The 6,928-nt window shown below is 48.2% G+C and overlaps 1 protein-coding gene across 3 annotated transcripts in view; it reads right to left on the bottom strand.

Annotated features, from left to right (window-relative positions):
* The window catches only part of RNF38 (ring finger protein 38), a 123,750-nt gene extending 117,406 nt beyond the window's left edge, over nt 1-6,344 (bottom strand). For 2 of the 3 annotated variants that reach the window (XM_059925078.1, XM_059925077.1), the window contains exon 1: nt 6,249-6,344. The gene's annotated coding sequence lies outside the window, so the exon portion shown is untranslated. The remainder of the gene's footprint in view (nt 1-6,248) is intronic. The other variant, XM_059925082.1, reaches the window with a different exon arrangement.
* Nucleotides 6,345-6,928: the final 584 nt, after the last annotated feature.

Consider the following 6,928-nt stretch of genomic DNA (forward strand, 5'->3'; position numbering starts at 1 on the left):
GGCGCACGGGTTTAGCTGCTCTGCGGCATGTGGGATCTTCCTGGACCAGGGCTCCAACCTATGTCCCCTGCATTGGCAGGCGGATTCTTAACCACTGCGCCACCATGGAAGTCCCACTGTAAAGTACTTTTCACTTACAGTTTTAGACTAGAAAAAAAAAAGTTCCCGCTGTCTTGTGCTTTTTAAAGCTTCAAGTATCTTGCAAGTATTAGAATTTAAAACCTTGAAATGTATTCACTTAAACACATTCCTGTCAGCATTACCAACAACGCTCCATTATCCATTTTGGTACTGTCTCCAGATGCTTTTAATCCCCGCCTGACTTCTCCCTACCAACAAGTACTTGGATACCATCTTTACCCTGTCTGCCCCCATTACTTGGTTGTGCTTAGGGAATTATAATTACAGTGATCCCGCCTTTAAAACATCCTCAGAGCACAAAGCCTCTTTGTATGATTGGGGGTGAGGGGGGCGCCTTCCAGGCTCCACAGCAAAGTGTGGGTGGTGGCAACATAGGCAGCAACGAAAGAAGAGGAGCTGGGACCACTCTGGAGGCCTTCAGGTCTGGTTCAATATTGTTCGAGGGGTTTTACTTGTGGGTGTCCAGCCCAAAGGTTCTACAAAGCCTCTGCACCCCTCCCATGAGGAGAGTAAAGAACAGGATCTGTTCTGACAGATGAAGAGATCACCACCAAGCCCAAAAGGGCAGGGAGCAGAAGGAAGCATGAAAAGGGGGAGAAAAGAAAGCAGTAGCTGAAACATACTCCTTTGTGCTGTTCTCAGTACTTCAGGTAATGAAGTCTCTGACAGTGAAGCTATCACCCCAATGAATCAGTGGCTAGTACTGGTATTACCAGCACCCAGTAGGTGCTCACTCAAACACGTATTCAGGCGGCAGCAAAAATCTACATAGGAAGACAAATCTATTAAAAATTTTAAAAAATAAAATAGCCTAAAAGCCAAATGAAAATACTTTTTAAAAATTATTAGAGTCCCATCTTCTAGTTGCAAAAGTGATTATACAATGAATACTTGTTTTACTTTGCCTCCCCTACTACTTCAGTGTAGTCTTCAAAACTGCTCGCTTTCCAGCTCTGTGACAATAAAACAGACTTCAACTAAAGATCAGTGAGCACCATCTGCAAACACTGAAATCAAAGGTGCTGAAGCAGAACAGATACTGACAGGTGACTGTCAACTCAAGGTACATCCCAGAAGCACTACAAAATGTTCTACTACTTAATTGCTTGCAGCTCTCTTCCATGCATGTATTTCTTCCTCTTTACCACCTCTTCCCTTCTTTCAACAGGGTCAAATGGTTATATCAAAACTTACAATCTCTCCCTCATTTCTACACATATTTTATCACAAAAGCAGACAATACAGCGACAGCTTTCCATATCATGACTGGAGGGGGCTACTGATAAAACTCTAGTATAATCCCATCATTCTCCTCCACCTGCCCAACATGGTTAACTGTCCCAAGCAGTCCCTAGAATAGCACTAATATCCATTTAAACTAAGAACAGAAAAAAAACCCTGAAACTGCTTTTGGGTGAGCCTTATAGGTGAGAACTGTTTATTCTCCTTGTGTGGGCATAAGACTAGTTTTGTTAAACATTTTCAGTTTTATTTACATACATTTTCTTTAAAAAAAATTTCTTCAAGACAGCAACAAAAGCACAATGGAACCCTCTATCCATCACCCTCAATCATGTTTAAAAATAATAATAAAAAAGACAATAGAAACCACTTCAAATTGTACCTCTCCCTTGAGCCCGCAGAACAGCACTCTTCCATGACAACTGTTCTGAAAAACACACTGCCATTATTTGCAAAAGCAGTAGGAAGTCCAGTCTTGTCCTTGGTTCAGCACTCCCCCTTCCTCTCTCTCCAAGAAAAAATGAAACAGCAGGAAGCGTAAACAACCGCTTAATGGAAAATACAAATGGGCAAATATTTTCAAAATTGGCTAAAAAGCCTCAGGTCTTAAGAAATTCAGGAATACTAGTGTAGGGGGAAATAGGAAGAGAAAAATAGTATCGTATTTCCCCCTCAAAGTGAGCACTATGTGACTGCATGAGCAAATGTGGCACATAGCTACTTTCTCTCCTTCACTTACCAGATGCTTTTGTCTTTTCAATGACTTCTTTCTCATTGTCTTTCCATAAATAATGGTATTTATCAAATTGTTTATTCTGTACAATTTCTCCAGACCCATAACAAATTTTACAATTTTGAGCTGAACTCTTTGGTTCAACTCTTCGGTTCAACTGAGCATGGTAATGAAAAGCCAGGGGTAGGCCCTTTCCCATGAAAAGTTCACATAGAGAAAACTCTTTTGGAGTCTCAGGCCTAGCAGCGACCAGCCCTCTTCGCAGAGCCTGTGGTGAGTATGGACGGGTAACAGCTGGACCAACAGTTCCAAAGCCGCAGGGCCATGCTAGTTCACAGAGCACCTTTGTGAGGATTAGAAAAGGGTGCCCCCACTAAGGGGACACAGTTTCCACACAAAGTGTTCATCTTGGTAAGCGGAGCACAAAATGGGTTTCTACTCCCACTTGCAAAACAAAACAAGCACCCAGTGCTGAGAACAAGCTATACAACCCTAATCAGCAGCCTTGCAAAAGTGTACCTGGGGCAAAACTGCACCTCCAAAGTAGGTCTCCAGAAAGAAGAACGTCACCAACAACAAACAGCATTTCACAAATTTCATTACCAGAAATCCTCACACATGTTAATATAAGTTCATTCATAAACATATTAGGACCAGAGGAAAAACGGTCTAGCAAAGAAGGAAAACTAGCAAATTTGAGAGAAAGGAAACTCTTCCATCTAGAGGAATAATCAGTTGTTCCTAAAGCCCCCAATCTTTGACTACAGGTTCAAATAGCTGAACTTCAAATGCATGTGCTAAGCTAAAACATGCAAACAATCACTATCATCTGCAGAGAAAGGCATGATCACATACATTTACCTTTGGGGGTTTACTTTCTCCAATTTGCTAGTTTTCCTTCTCAGTCAGACACTTTTTTGCTCCTATCCTAACTATAAAACCATACACAGTGATACATGTGGTTAAAGTTTATAAAACCTGGTAAACAGCCTTGGTGGGTGGTGGGCCCCTTAGCTACCTGCATGAAAATAAGAGGAACAGACAACCTGGATTATGAAGGGTTTAACATTCAATGGCTTCCAACCCGATCATTCTTTTATGCCCTACAAAAGAGCTAAATATCACATGGGTCCAAATTAGTCCCAGTCATGCAGGAGGGGCAACAGAAGGCAGCCTGGGGACTAGGCTGGGCAAAGCTGAGAAGAAGTACAGCCCACAGTCAGAAGAAACCTTAAGGCAGTGGTTCTCAAACTTTAGTGGGCATGAGAATCTACCAGGGAACATGTTCAGAATCAGATTTCTGGGTCCCTCCCTACATTTGATAGATCAGAATGTCCTGGAGCACTTATATTTTGACAAAACTCAAACTGCTGACCTAGGTCCACCAGAAAGTTTAGAAAGACTGGGAAATCCTCCACGTGCCTATCAGCTGTTCCAAAATAAAAGTCATCCATCACAAAACTAGGCTTTGCGGGTCAGAATGGGGTGAGAAAAGGATCACCAGCCAGTATGCCTAACAGGCTGTGCTGGGCTGGATCCTGTAGCTAGAGTTTCACTATTATGGGACAAAAACCCTCTGCTATGTAAACAAGAAATTGTTTTGCATGTGAGAAATATTTCAAACATCTGAAAAATATTTAAATATCTCTGTACCCTACATCCAAGATAAGCAAATCTTAATTTGCAATTATCTGATTCAGGTTTAATAATAGAATACTAGATATAACTAAAGCCCTCTGTGTACCCCTGATCAATCCCATTCCTCACCCACTCTCCTGAGAGATAACCACTACTCTGAATTTGGTGTTAGCTGTTACCATGAATGTTTTTATACTATTACTACATATGTACACAGACACAGACAATATTATTTTGCATGTTTTCAGATTTTATGCAAGTGGAAACATTCTCTAATAATTCTTCTGTTACTTGCTCCCCCAGCCCCTGTTATGTTTGTAAGATACAACCACTTTAATGCATGTGGTTATAGTTTATTTTTCACAGTGCTCTAATATTCAGTTGTGTGGGACTATCTAACAATTTATGTATTTCCCTATTGGTGGACATTTAAGCAGCAATAAACATTCTTGTACTTCTTTTGTATTTTCTTGGACAAGTATGCAAAGATTTCTTGAAGTATATACCCAGAAATGGACATTTTAGGTAAATAGATTTGCTTGCCCTCCTTCAGCTAGACATCACTATGCTACTCTCCAGAGTGACTGTATCTATTTACATTCCCACTAGCAGTATATAAAAGGTGATTTCCCCATAACCTTACTAACACTTGGTTATCACAGCATTTAATTTCTGCCAATCTGATGAGTGTGAAATGGCATGTCACTGATGTTTCAATTTGCATTTCCCTAATTTTAAGTCTTTGACAAGTAAATTTTCATACTTTTATATATATCTGTCAAATATGTTTTTCTCAGTTTTTTAGAAAAATTTAACCCATCTTGTCTGAATCAGGGCAGTTCTTCCTAAAGAACCTTGCCAACAGCCACAACTGGAAAGCTGAGGTGCGGGAGGGCAGCAAGAAAACAGCTGACTTAAACAAGGAATCATCTTGGACAAAGAGCCCTAATTAATGCATTTGCTAATTAGTCTTTCCCTTCCCTCTTTTGTCAAGGCTTACTTCCAAGACAATACTACGGGCCTGCAGCCTTAGAACATGAGAGAGAATGGGGGGGATGGGGAGTACCCAAAACATTATGTAAAAGTACTTACAACTGTCTTTACTCAAAGAAAATGATGTGATTGCAGACCAATACTTATTACTCAACCTTGTAAGATACCATCCACCTCTAACAGACTCCTTTCAAGCTCATTACCTTTGGCTCCCTCTTTGAAACAGCCCAATCTTTTTCTCTACACTAGACACTGTCCCCCTCCCTTCAAGCAACCCTTTCATCTCCCTTCCCCCACAGTGACTAAATTTCCTCCTTTTCCCCCATTCTACAGCTTCTATTTTCTAGCTCCACAGGACCCTCTTCATTGACTATAACACTATTCTCTCTCCGTTGCCTCTAGAACCCCAAATCTCTTTCCAAGATGCATCCACAATAAAAACCCACCCGAAAGAAAAACGGGAATCCCATGCAGTACATGGCCCTCTTCCATGCCAGGCAGGTGGGTGACCTGTCCCAATCCTCTCACTTCCTACCCCTTCACGCCTGGGATAGCTGTTCTTTCTCCGGGGGCTCCCCAAGTGTGACAGGTCCAGACCACCTGGGAAAACCTCATTTGGCTTTCTGTGGCAGAAACGTCTTTACTAGGGCCATATATATATATATACACTTGTTTGGGGCAGGAACGAAACTCGGGCCATTTCGTGAAAAAGACACCTTACAGGCGTCTCCACAAAAGCAGGCAGGCCTCCCTCCTATTAATTCCAGCTAGATTGGTTTAGTCCGTGCAGTGGTGGGAAAGGTGGCCTGGCAGAGACCAAATGGTCCCCCCAATAAGAACTTTCCGAATCTCTGACCCACTCACTCAAGAAAGCCCTCTTCCCCGAGAGGGCAACCTCACAGGAGTCTCTCCCCCTGCGGCTCCCCAGGACACCACCAATCCCCCAAATCAGCCGCCGCTCTCCTCCGTCCCAGACTGCAAGAGATCCTTTCTCCTAAGCCAGCCCCAAAAGCGCTGGGTGGGCGTGCCTGGGGCCGGGGCCTAGCGCCCCCTCCTCCGCGATCAATCTCTCTCGGTTCTCCGGGGCTAGGGGCTCTTCCTCCTCCCAGCGCCCCCTGCTCCGGGCCCGCGCCGGCCCAGAGTGACCCTGGGTCCCAGCCAGGTTACGACTTTCGCCGGCTATGTGACCTTGGGCAAGTCACTTCCCCCTGTAAACCTCCGTTTCCTCCGCCGCCCAGAGGAGACCTAGAGAGGTCCTGCCCTGCCCACCCTAGGGGAGGGGGTTACCCACCAGGGGGGAAAAGGCTTTGTGAGCCGCTCCGCGCACCGGAGACGCAGGGCTCACACGGGCTTCGGGGCCGGACTAACCTGACCCGGACAACGCTCCACCCCCGCCGCGGGGCCGGGCGGCTGGACCACACGCCTCTGGGCGCCCTCCCAACACACACACCCGAGACCAACCCACGCCCCTCCCCGCCTGGTCCGCTCCTGGACCCCGTACCTGCTCCCGGCGCTCTGCCGCAGGCGCCGCCACCCTGGGCGCCCGCCCGGAGAGGCCCGTGGCCCGGAGGGCTGAGGCGGCCGGCTGCGGCGGGCTCGGGCCGGGGCGGCGGCGGCAGGGGGCGCGGGCGGCGCGGGGCCCCGAGCTCGGCGGGGCCCGGCCTGGGAGACGACGACTGAGGCTGGAAGTGCGCGGCGGCCGCGGCTGCTGAGGCGGCGGCGACCGCGGCGGCGGCGCTTCCGCTCATGGCGGGGCCGCGAGCAGCAGCTCCGCCTGCGACTCGACTCCGGCGCGGCGGGCGCTGGCTGGGCCCGGGCCGGCAGCGGCGGTGGCGGCGGCGGCGGCGACGGAGGCGGCTCCCGGAGGGGGAGGAGGCGGAGCCGGGAAGCGGCGGCAGCAGCGGAGGGGGTGGGGACGCGGAAGGGGGTGGGGACGCAGCGCCGCCGCCGCCAATGGGCGGCGAGCTCCTCGGCCGGCCGAGGCTCACGGGCTGGGCGGGCGGCGCCGTGGGGCATCTTCTGCTGCTGAGGCGGGGAGGCTAAGGGCCGCCCGCGGGGAGAGCCGAGTTTCGGGGGCTGCTCCGCCCCTGGTCCGCCTCCGGGGTAAGGCCGCGGGCCTCCGGGGCAAGGCCTCGCGCCACCCAGGCCCGGCTGTGCCTGGGGCTCCGCCGCGGCTGCCTG

This window comes from Balaenoptera ricei, chromosome 6 (assembly GCF_028023285.1).
Source record: "Balaenoptera ricei isolate mBalRic1 chromosome 6, mBalRic1.hap2, whole genome shotgun sequence".
Lineage (NCBI taxonomy): Eukaryota > Metazoa > Chordata > Mammalia > Artiodactyla > Balaenopteridae > Balaenoptera > Balaenoptera ricei.